Source organism: Lycium barbarum, chromosome 9, assembly GCF_019175385.1.
Source record: "Lycium barbarum isolate Lr01 chromosome 9, ASM1917538v2, whole genome shotgun sequence".
Classification (NCBI taxonomy): Eukaryota; Viridiplantae; Streptophyta; class Magnoliopsida; order Solanales; family Solanaceae; genus Lycium; species Lycium barbarum.
In genome coordinates, this window is record NC_083345.1 from 73,279,196 (window position 1) to 73,292,866 (window position 13,671).

Consider the following 13,671-nt stretch of genomic DNA (forward strand, 5'->3'; position numbering starts at 1 on the left):
ATGAAACAGGTTCAGAAACCAGTTCCTAGTAATATGCAGCGATAAAACAGGTTCAGAAACCAGTTCCTAGTAATAAAAGAAGATGGTCAACGGGAACAAGTGGTGTATACTCAGAAGATTAAGAGCTGAAATTCAGGATCTTAAAGCATGCAAAATCGGAAGACACATTCCTAGAAAATTTGTGCTAGCATTGGGAATGAGTAAAGGTGAACATACATCCCTCAAAATTGGCTAGAAAAATTGTCTCAAACTGTGTGGTGCATAAAGTAATTAAAATATTTTACTCAGTCTTGTACATTAAGTTGTACATCCTATACAAGGTAGGTTCATGATCTTGTAAAGTCTATACATGATGACTATCACAGAAGCAAGCCCCAAATCAAAGATTACAAATATGTTTTAGGTATGTTTCCTTTCCCTACAGTCAATTATATACTCAAATCATGGAACATGTTAGACAACCAGTTTCACCTACCCTAGTAATGTATAGCCGTCTTTATTGTGCATAAAAAACAGAAAAATGGGAGTAATGATGATAAGTCTTGAAAAAAACCAAAACATTCAAATCCTACTCTTCCCAAAAAATGACTATTCGGCTACCGCCTCATCACTACATAACCGATATAAACTCATCCTCATCTCACAAATTTCATCTTGTCTCTCTCTCACACATCGGAGTCATATAAAAAAACACTACCTGATTCACTCATAAACTCCGATCAGTCTCCCACCTCCTCATACTCCCTTAATCCCTCAAAATCAGAGAATATACTTCAACCCACCCTCACAAACACACCTTTCCCTGCTGACCACATAATTTTATCGACTACAAAGATGAAAGGGGAAAGAAAATTGGGTGAAGCTCATAAACAGGGGCAATATGTGAAAAATCCCAAAACATGGGATGGAATAAAGGAAACCAGTGGTACAACAACTTTTCGAGAAAATAAGATGGTTGATACCCTGAGCTCTTCTAAAAAAGATTCATCTGAGCTATTACGAAACTGGAGCTATGGAGTTAAAAGGGTTCATGGAGAAGTATGGAAGGTTGAAACAGAGAAAGTACTCCTCACCATCAAGAAAAGAACTGCAATCCGGATCTTGGTCCTCATCAGCAAAATCGGTGGAAAAAGATAGTGGATCCTCTTGAGGGAAAAAAGTGGATGTAGATGAAGATCTATCGAAGGGAAAGAAAAACAGACGACGAAAAGATATCCTCCCAACTGAAGGCACCCCCTTAGCTAGAACTCTATAGGATTAGGACCTCCACATTGGTCACACTCACCTTGAAGCGATTAGTCTCTCCTTAAAACCTGTCCTTGTAAAAATCTTAGAAGTTCAGTTCCACTGATCTATTGTATATAGTTGTAACCAAGGGACTAGAATTGCACTTATTGACATCAATTAAAAAAAACTATTGCATAGCTTACTAGTTTGTGCCTAAATTGTATGACATGAATATTTTCTTGACTTAAAGAAGTAAATGTTCTTATTTGTGTATATGGGATAGATCCAGTGGCCATAAGTTGAATATCGAATAAATATTACTAACCATAATCTGGGGATTAACTTTTTAATGATGCCAAAAGAGGGAAGATTGAACTGTGCTAACCAGATTTATATGCTAACATGATGACATAGATTTAAGTTCGTGGTGACTGTTTGGAACTGGTTGAAAAAACAGGTTGATACATGGTATAATGAGCATAGAAAGACAGGGAGGGGGAATTTATTAGAATTTGCTAGACTAATGTGTATGTAAGTTTTGATGATTGACAAAGTTTGATTATAAACAAAAGGTAAACAGTGATTGATACCATGAAGTAGTCAAACCGGGTCTAGATACATGTGAGAGTGCATAAGAATAAATTAAACAATGCTAGAGATCTGGTTGAATGTAGCAGAAGTTCCAAACAAAGAGTAATGTCTGAATGAGCAAGAATGCAATGCACATGGAACTAGTCGAACGACCTGATCTATTGCAAAGCGACAGTTGCAACCAATGTACATGAATCAGGTTTATCAACATATTCCATCAGATACAAAAGGGTAGACAAGTACAATCCAAAAGGAGAGAATGAGGTAACCTGGCCATAGAATTGTTCAGTGTATAGGATGAATGAGTCTATTAATAGAAAAACTGAACAAAGTAGTAGCAAAAAGACATAAGATGACTCAATGAAAGGAGCAGTTTAATGAAAAAATAGAACAAGGAGGCAAATATGTTCTGTATCAAGGAGTCATCAGATGCAGAGGAGGAATGATCATAGGTCATCACATACAGTGGATGAATGATCAGTTGCAGACAGAGCTATACAGATATATAAAATAGGTCTGACAACATGTTCTAGACAATATCTCTGAAGCATTTGAAAGAAAGATGTAGAATGAAAGAGAATGGTGGAACAGGTATATGACCATGTTCCAGCTCACAATGCAAATATTCAGAGATGAACGAACTAGGAGAATGAAACAGGTTCGTGAACATGTTCCAAAAACTAATCCTGCAGCAACAAGGATTTGTAGAGGAATTATGGTAAAGACTTGGTAGTCAAGTATGAAAGAATCCTTGCCATATTTGTCAAGATTAGTAAGCCTTCTACAAGGAAAAGAAGCCAACTCAACAAGGCAAGAATCCAAGTACAACACAAAACCTTATTGCGTGTTTGGTTGAATAAAGAGAAGGTTTTGTCACCGACCTGCGAAGCTACAATTGTTATAAATACCAAGGCCTTACAAAGAAGAAGTTTGCGCACCCACAAAGAGAGAATTTAGAATATTGAGCGAGGAGAAGCTTTATTCAGCATATTCAAGAATCTAGGGTTGCGTCCCTAGTGTACAAAGAAAGACCTATGAAGCTGTTTTGCTGAATCATGTCTCGCAGCTCTGAAGTCTACATTTGTGTATTAGGTTTGTTCTATCGAGTTGTATCTTTATCCGCTTATTAAGAATTATAAACGTAGATACAAAACTTTGTAACTTCAAGTAGGAGTTTACTACTTGAAGACAGCTTGTTAGTCAGAGTTTGAGTAGCAAGGCTGAGTTTAGAAATTAGGTTACAGAGTTTGTAACTTAATTTGCAGTTGGCTCACAGTTGTAGTGGAGTTGGGTTAAATCCTACAGGTCTGGAGGTCGTGATTTTTATCACCCTTGTGGGCAAAGTGGTTTCCACTGTGTCCTTTACCTTTCTGTTTATTATTATTTTTCCAACACGTTCATAGAACAATTTAGGTAACGTGTTATGTCCATAGGCGAGAAGTAAGTATACTTGGGGATAGACACCTAGGTCGTCCAAATCTAACACCGACTTTATTGTATGGAGAAGAGTGTTGGTCAATAAAAATTCTCACGTTCGGAAGATGCAAGTTGAGTAAACGAGGATACTGAGATGGATGTGTGGGAAATTTAAGAGAGATGAGATTAAGAATGAAGATATCCGAGAAAAGGTGGGAATAGCCTCTATGACAGACAAGATGAGGGAAGTGAGGCTGAGATAATTTGTGCATGTAAAAAGGATATGTGCAAATGTCCTTGTAAGGAGGTATGAAAGGTTGACTATGGTTAACATGAGAAAAGGAAGAGATAGACCCAAGAAGTATTGAGGAGAGGTGATTAGACAGGATATGGCGCATCTTCAGCTTGCCGAGGACATGATCTTAGATAGTAGGGTAAGGAGATCGCAGATTAGGGTAGAAGGTTAGTAGGTAGTTGATCGTTATCTTTCTTTTCAGTGGCATAGACATTTTGGTAGTCTCTGGAGCATCGTGTCTGCGTAGTAGTTTCATTATTCTTATATTTTCTTGTTCTTTGATTTCTATTACCATCTGTTGTTCATTATTTATTAGTTATAGCATTATTTCATTGTTGTTACTGTTCTTTATCTCTGAGTGCTCTGTGATGCTTTCCTTGTTAGTTGCCATGTTTTCCTCACGGTTGTATTTCCTTTCTCATAACTGCTTTGATTTGCTAAACATGAGCCTAGGGTCATTCTGAAACAACCTCTCTACCTCCATGAGGTAGACGTAAGGCATGCGTACACTCTACCCACAAACCCCACTCGTGACATTACACCAAATATGTTGTGTTATAATAATAATAGTGGTGCCGTTTTATAGGTGACTGGAATTAAAGCTTATTTGGAAGTTAGTCGATAGGTCAGGGATACGTGAATATTGTTGTTAAAGGCTATGCATCCACTAAACCGTATATGGGGGACCTGGCTATCTACCAGTTCCCTGAGATAGTGCAGTAAGAAAATAACACAAGAATTTTACGTGGAAAATTCCTTGCTCAAGAGATTAAAAAAAACAACCTACCCCAGTAGGATTTCAACTCCACTAACCGAGCAAACTTTGGTTACAACGCTAATATAAGCTAGAAGTTAACTCCTATAACCCCTCACCCTTACAACAACGCTTATGCAACCCTCACACTTGACTACCTCTAGCCAAGCACACTAATACACCTAGACTAACTCTAGCCTAGTGTATCACTCAAAGTTCTAGTGAAAACACTCTTCCAACATGTAGCCTTTGAGAATTCAACTAATACGCCTAGACTATCTCTAGCCTAGTGTTCCACTCAAACTTCTAGTGAAGATACTCTTTTAAGAAGCAACCTTTGAGAATTCAACTAATACGCCTAGACTAACTCTAGCCTAGCGTACCACTCAAAGGCACCCTTTGAGAATTCACCACAGTGACTAACACTAGCCACTCATGCACTAATACAGCTAGGCTAACTCTAGCCTGGTGTACCACTCAAAGGCTTGAGGAAAAATACTTCAAACAAACAACCTTTGAGACTTCAAAACACCTACATTCAACTTATTTTTAGGGAAGAGTAAGTTTACAATTTAAGCATAAAGGAACAAAGCCTCAACAATCTAAGGACCTAAAGCATCTTCAGTTCTGGATCTGGTCCTTCGGGTTGCTGAGGCTCTATTCTTGAAGAACACTTTAAAAGGTAGAGACTTGCACTTAGGATGGAACAATTTCGGATTGTGCAAGAATGAATATTCACTTGAACATGATGTTTGTATATGTAGAGTAAGAATGAAGGTGGGTAGAGGAAGAGTGAAGGCGACAGCCCATAAAGCAACTCTGCTGCTGTACTATTGCCACACTGCCGCACTGCTACTGTGTCAGTAGCTTTACAGCTGTAGAGTTGACTTTTCAACGATCCATGGACCTAGTCCCTCATCTGTTCTTGAACTGGCTGTAACAACTCTGCTGCTGTGCTACTACACTGCTGCAATGTCAGTAGTTTTTCAGTTGTTCTATTGACCAAGCAATAGCTGGGGACCTAATCCATCTGAGGACATGTCTGGTCCTTCATATATAAACATATCCTGCTGGGAACCTGATCTCATCTAGTCCCTCTGAACACGTATCTGGTCCTTCGGATATGAACATATCCTGCAGCTTGTGCAGTGACTAATTGTATCTGATTCTTCAAGGAGCATGTCCGCATAGCAGTACATGAGATATCAAGAGGAGGCCAAATGCAACAAGTGAACCTGATCATATCTGGTTTCTTATGATTTGTCAAATCATCATAACATAAGGTATCATAACTCATCAATTTCCCTCTTTTTGATGATGACAAACAAACATAAGTTGTATTCCCATGAGGACCAGATTTCTCACTTGTTCCCCCTGAAGCTAAGACACATGGTTGCATTCTGGTTCCTTGAGTGGAGTTGTCAAATCATCAAAATATAGAGTATCATAGCTCATCATTTTCCCTCTTTTTGATGATGACAAACATATAATGTTATTTCCCTTTAATAAGAACCAGAATCTCCACTTGTTCCCCTTGAGAACCAGACCACTCTTCCAGTTACACCCCGTAGTTTCTGTACGTTCAGATTCGTTAGGTATTAGCTATTCAATTGCAGATATTGGGGTTATTTTCGAGAAGATGCAAGATCATAGGTGCTCATTTTACGATTATAAGAGTCTGAGTTCGTGTAATAGGTTATAGGAGGATTGGAAAACCAATGAACTAAGGAGATTAAGCTTTCGAGGCTTTGAAGAAAAGTTGGGCAAGGTTTGGTACGGAACTTTTGGTCTAACTGGAAGAAAGAATATGTTTTAGTATATTAAGAGTTTTGAAATGAAATAAAAGTCTAAAGTGAAGTTCGGGAAGTCTAGTTTCCAACACAACAAACCTCTTCTAAATAGGACATCGGGGTAAGGAGATATGGATGTTACAAGTCGGGCTGGCAGGCCAGAAAATGGTCTGCGCAAACGCGCCAGGGAGTGGCGCGAACGCACAGAAGGCCAAGAGCCAGCACAGCGCGAACGCGCCACTACGAGGCGCGAACGTGCTGAACAATTTTGAGGCCCAGATTCGGGATGAAGGTTATATTATAAGAATGTAATAATAACATATATATGACATTTGGAGACTATATGGGGTGAATTGGTTCATATGGCACTTGATGAAAAGCTCTCGTTGCTGCAAGCTAAGTGGGGCCCATATACCGGAGTTTTATGAAGGACATATGAAAGGATATATGAGTAGTACATGGAAAGTTGAGCAAGTCCTAAGAAGGACCCGTAAGCCAAATATGGGCATAAGCCTCCAAAAGGACGATTTAAGGAAACATTTTCGGATGATTTGACTTGGAGGGGCCAAAACTATATTATAAGTTTGGAATTTGAAAACACACCAAGAGTGACAGTAGTAGATAATTGAAAGATATTTCCAACCATAGTTCGTGGGACCTCACACGACATCGGGATCAAGAGTTATGATCTTTTTACTGAACGAAGGTGTAGTCAGAAAAAAATAAGGGGGCGCGAACGCGCTGAAGGAAATTTAAGTTGGTCCAGGCAGAACCTGGACCGCTATTTAAAGGGGAAGACCCCCTCATTTTTGTCCCAAACACACCAAGAACCCCTCAAATATTACCGAAAATTCCCCAACTATCCACCACCAACTTTTTATCCCAAACCAGGTATAATTTCCAAATTCCGGTCCAGACAGCGTATAGTTGCGACTACAAAATTGTGTATTGAGGCATTGTAGCTTAAGTTCAAGGTGGAGGAGTGAAGATATAGCATTATTATCGAGGTAAAGGTATGAATCTCTTTCTATTTGTGTTAATACCGGTTTATTTACGAAGAAAGCGTGGTTAAATAATTGTATACTGAGTTGATTAGTTATGGAAGTTGCAAAACAACGTGTGGGCTGTTCTATGAAGTATTTTGGAGTTGGAAATATTATGGTTAATGTTGGTATTGTTGTGATTTTTGTTGGTTATTCAATTGAGAATTCGGGCTAGGCATATAAACAGGGGAAATGCTGCCCGATTTTCAGCAGAATATAGAATAGTTTAATTTAAAGCTTGGAACAAGTGTACGATGAAGAGGCTAACGTTAGTATAAATCCTCTTAAATGTAGACTTACGAGCTCGGACGCATAAGCGTATACAATACGAGGTAGAACGAGTATGTTAAGGCTTGTCCCTTTCTTTCAAAGGCATGATTCCTATGTTATGACTTCATAAATGTTTCCGTATCTTCCTTGTTTTCAAAAGTTAAAAGCTTATGATTCCAAAGACATGACTCCTTTCCTGATGGTCCATAAATGTTTTTCCAAACTGCCCGTGTTTTCCAAACCAAAGGTCTATGATTATGTGAGCTCTTGCAATAACATCGATGAACATGTTTTCACAACGATGATGATGATATCAAAGATGGAAACATTTTCTATAATGTTATGATGATGATGATTTTATGGTTACACTGAAAACGATGATTTGATGTTCAAGTGTTCCAAGCCCTTTGTTTCTATGTGAATATGAGAATGATGAACCATTTGTTGACCCTCGATCTTATTCATTGAATGACTCCATTTTTGTAAAGATTCCAAAGTATATGAATCGACGCCTTATGAGATTTATGATCTTATTCTATGTTTTCTCTTGATGTTATTCTTCATTGATAGTCTCACCTTATAATAATTATTACTTCAAGGTGAGACAAAGCGATGATGATTATTCCAAAATATAATCAGAGGTTACCGACCTTACGTCACTCCGATAGAGGCATAACTTTCCTTGGGCTCTCCTGCATGCTGCTTATATGATATATGTATATGATACATGAACATGATATATGTACATGATACATGAACATGATACATGTATATGAATATGGGAAAGAGGGCCAGAGCGCTATAGACGCGTATCCACCTGATCAGTTGGTATTATATGACATGATATCATCCCGGACGCGGGATGCCCGGACGCGGGTCATATGTGGCTAAATGGATCGGAGCTGATGCCTCGGCAACATGATATGTTCTATTTTCTGTATACATGAACAAGAAATGTTTTTCAAAGAAAGCTAAGCATGCATGGTACCCGCCTAAAAGGTACTCATATGTACAGGTTACTCTTTTATCTTACTATATGCTCTATATTTCCATTATATTATTATCTATACTTGTATCCCTTATTATATTATTATTCATGCCTTACATACTCGGTACATTACTCGTACTGACGTCCCTTCTTGTGGACGCTGTGTTCATGCCCGCAGGATCAGGTAGCCAGTCGGACGATTCACAACAATAGGACCTCCCCTTAGCAGCAGTCGTTACACTCCATTGATCCGGAGCTTCAGTCTATTTGGTATGCTATTCGGTTACGTACATATATGGGTACTGCAGGGCCTTGTCCTGTCCTTTCCACAGTTTGTACTCCATAGAGGTCTGTAGACAGTGATATGTAGTCGTGTCGTTATGCAGCCCCGTCAGCACCTATTTTGTTGTACAGTATATATGTGTGGCGGCCAAATTGGCTCACGCTGTTATTCTCAATGTTTATGTTTATATGTATACGTCGACCGTGAGTTCCCGGTACAGTGTCTTTTATGTTGATTGTTCGGGAGACAGTACAGCTCAGTTACAGATTATGTATGGTCCCAGGATAGTCATTGAAAAGTAAATGTAAGCATAGGAGTGCTTGGCCAGTAGTGGTCGGGCACTTGTTACGGCCTATCGGTTTGGGTCGTGACAAAAGTGGCATCAGAGCAGTTCGTCCTAGGGATTGTCTACAAACCGTGTCCGGTAGAGTCATGTTTATGGGTGTGAAGCCGGCCACACCTATAAACAGGAGGCTGCAGGGCATTTAGGAATCATTGACCTTTCCTTCTATCTTAGATCGTGCGATAGAGCCAGAGTCTTGGGAAGATAGCTTCTGACCTCTTTTCCTGTAGGTAGGCGCAGACTGACGAGAGATTAAGAGATCAGCTTCAGATAGTGGGGGTGCTAAGAAGGCCCCTAGAGTATCTCCAGGACCCCAGGCTCCAGGACCCAGCAGGAGGAGCCTCAGTTATCCCATTGAGACTGATCCCTCGGAGGACCCAACGACGATTCCTCCAGAGTTTTTGACTCCTAGGGAGGAGGACCCCCCAGAGGACAGCTATGACACAGATTCATCCGGGTATTCGTCGGGGACACTAGAGGAGGAGATTCCCGAGGCCGTGCCAGCTGCTCCTATAGCAGAGCACTAAGTCAGACCAGACTCCCCGGTAAGTGTTACGGATTACTCCAGCCCCATATCCTGGCCATCGGTTAACCAGGAATTGCCCGGTTATTTATATCCCTCAGACTCAGATGAGAAAGATGATGAAGGCCAAACGAGCAAATGGTGCCGATGGTGGGAAAATCTTGATGAAGAACACATTTCACCTTATAGTCCACCAGATCATACTAGAGACCGATTGGCTACAGGTATATGAGTCCTTATTGGAATTTTCTATGTATGTGTATTTGTTGTAGATTATCACTAAATAGCGGCGAGCGGAAATCCTGTTATAGCCCGTATTTTGTACGCTCAGATATTTCGAGGTAGTCGTGGTAAGTTAAGGGCAAGACCATTTTCCAAAATTATTTTAATGTACAAGTTGTTTATGAATATTATTTATGAATATTATTGGTATGGAAATATTGAGAAAGGCTAAGGGTAAAAAGGGAAATTCACAAGGTGGCTCGTGGTAATATTGTGAAAGGCTAGGGCCAAAACGGGAATTTCACAAAATGTTAAAGAAAATTCTTGAAGAAGGCCACATTGGCCGTGTGGCATATGTATATATATATATATATATATATATATATATATATATATATATATATATATATGGAAGGGTGATGACAAAATAAAATAATTAGTCATCTTTATTTTAATGTTTAAGAAACTTCAAGAAAAAGGTCATGTGTTCACATGGTATTGGAAGGAGCTATATATATATATATATATATATATATATATATATATATATATATATATATATATATATATATGTAGAGAGATGACCAAGCAAGACAAATTACTCATGAAATTTCAAGAAGAAAACTTGGAGAGAAAGACTAGGGCCAGTTGGCCAAGGTTCCAAAATTGGTGCCATGGAAATTTATCAAGAAAAATTATTTTCTTCTAGTATTCCAACTAATTTGAAGGCCCTAATTAACATGGAGAGGTTGTTGGAGAAATAAAATCATTCATTTGTGCAAGTCCACAACCCTAGCCAAGTCAAGAAGTTAAGTGAAAAAGATATGTGTTCAATCCTCTTTTACATGTGTTATGGATGGTTATGCATGTTGTTGTATGTAGAAATGGATGAAATTCATGAAATATGCATGTGTGTGGTATGGCCGAATGGGAGTAGTGTTGTATAGATATGATGAAATGATTTTATTTAGTAGTTTGATTGTTGTTGTTGTGAATTGCATAGTAAAAATGAAAGTTTGATGGCTTGAAATGAAGTTGGAATCATTGTGGGATTGTTGAAGAAGTTAAGGTGACATTAGTATGGTTTCTTATATTTGTCTGAATGATATTGCTAAGTATAGATTGTTGGTGTAGTTTATGAATTTAGAAGAAATGAAATGTGTTGTTAGTGTTCTTGTGGAGTTTGGAAGGTTTCGGGTGAAGTAGCATGTTGATTGGGTTGTTGTGAATGTTATGTGAATTGTTTGAAGTATTCTTGAGTCATGTTAGAATGATTTCGGATGAATACTTGAATGTGGGATCATTGGTGTTAGCTTGAATATATTTTGGATTGAATTGAATATAAATGAAATGCGTCTTGAATTTATTATTGATGTTGTTGGCATGATTATTAGGATTGTTGTTGTTGATAAATTGGCCGAGTGGAATTCTCGGATTGTTGATTGATAATTTGGCCGAGTTAGATTCTCGGGGATGGTGTATTTACAGGAGAAATACTGTCGAAATTTCGGCAGATTATAAACGAATTCATTTGAAAGACTAAGGCAAGTATATGACAATGAATCTAATGATTATGTAAATCTTCTTGAATGTAGACTAGCAAGTTTGGATAGATAAGCGTAGTTAATTGAACGTGGGACAGGTATGTAAGGCTTATCCTTTCTTTCTTTTGGCATGATCCCTATGAAACGAGCAAATGACGTATATGTATGATTTTAGAGAAACTCCTATTCTTAGAGCCACTAGGATGGCTAACGTTCTTGATTTCCATGAGCTATTTCATATGATTTTGATGCGTATCTATGATGTCCGAAGTTCTGTTTGATAAGTTTCCGAATGGCATTCGAAAGATAATTGATATGACTAAAGTTTTGATTTTCAAATGATAGCACGTTTGATTATTCCATTGAGTCTTTGATATATTTTGATACGTACATATGGTTCCAAAAGCTCAATTTGATTTGATCCGTAACGATATCTGAAAGGTACTTGATATGATTGTTGCTTTGATTTTCCGAAAAAAAGCTTCTGAAACGCTCATAGAAGGTTCTATACTTTAAACGCTCATAACTTTCTTATACGAAGTCGAATTGACCCGAAACTTGTTTCTGAGCCATCAGATGTCGGTAAGTGTACGAATCTATCGAGTCTTGATTTATGTGCATATGATTTCGCACTACTCTGTTCGTGCAAGTCTCAGTATGTCCTTCACTGCGTCCCGGGCCAGGGTATGTTCTCGTGCGTACTTCTCTGCATTGTTCACCGCGTCCCTCTCACTTGCGGGCCGGGGCATGTTATATATGATATGATGACATTATGATATGATGACGGGGTGATGGCCAGGATGGCATATGATGACTCTATTCACCGCGTCCCGCAACAGAGGGCCGGGGCACGTTACATGCATATATGATACATGATATTGCCATACATGATTCCATTTACCGCGTCCCTCAAGGGAGGGCCGGGGCACGTTATATGCAAATATGATACATAATGATGACATACATGATTTCATTCACCGCGTCCCTCAATAGAAGGCCGGGGCACGTTATATGCATATATGATATATGGTGATGACATGCATGAATTTACTCACCGCGTCCCTCACTAGAGGGCCGGGGCACGTTATATGATATATGATATACGATGATGGTATACATGATTTTCATTATTTATGATGACATACATGATTTTCATTTGAAAGGGCAAGTGCTTTGATGTTTTAAAAGTTCATACTTGATTCTAGTAAATCTCTGTTTCAGCTATGATTCTCTTTTACTGTAATTCTTACCTTACATGCTCAGTACATTTTCCGTACTGACCCCCTTTCTTCGGGGGCTGCGTTTCATGCCGCGTAGGTACACCCAGATGAGTTGAAGCTATTATAGAAGATGTTCCAGCGGAGATGGCAAGCTCCATTTGCTCCTGGAGCGTTGCTGGGTCAGAGTATTATGCTATGATGTTTTGTTCGAAATTATAGACTTTGCAGACAGAGTCCTGGGTATAGAATGTCAGTTTTGTAAGCGGTTCCATCAGCCGATGTGTCATTCTGTGTTATGTGATAAATTCCATATGATTACAAATTTTGTTTGATTTGAGAATAACGATGGAAAAGAATATTTCTGAAAGTTGTACTATGTATTTCATCTTTATTTGATTTAAAAGTCCAAGAAGATTATGTGTGCACTAAGGGTCTGAGGGTTCGCTCGGCCCTAAGTAAGGGTCGGGTGCCCATCACACCTTAGGGAGATTAGGATGTGACAAAGTGGTATCAGAGCAGGTTTGTCCTAGGGGTTGTCTGCAAAGTCGTGTCCAGTAGAGTCCTGTTTATGGGTGTGAAGCCGGCCACATTTATAAACAGGAGGATACAGGGCATCTAGGGATTGTTGACCTTCTTCCTGCCTTAGATCGTGCGATAGAGCCAAGTCATAGGAAATGAGATTCCTTATATAAGCCTTACATACAACGGAAAAGGTAAAGGATGATATAGAAAGCTATAAAAGTCTTGATATATGTGTTCTGTCATCTGAAAACCGGAAGCACTGGATGGCTGGAATGTGTCATGTAGCCGTATGTTCTGTGAGGTATTGTCGATATTTGCTACGTACAGATTTTGAATAGTAAGAATGGTAAAAGAGATTCTGCCGAAATTGTTAATCATGTTATTTAGTTAGGTACGCCAACGGGAAGGAGCGTGGAAAGGAAATATCATAAAAGGACAATAAGTGGGATGAGTTATTTCAGAAAGGTTATGGATTTGGTACGACATGAAAAATAATAGCGAGAAAGATGATTAGCAGTCCAGAGGATTAAAATGGATAACATCCGAGGTTTAGTAAGAGCAAGGTCTATTGGAGGATTCAGAGAAAGTCGACAATCAATTTTGCTGTAGATTATTATACAAGAATGGTGAGTGGGAATCC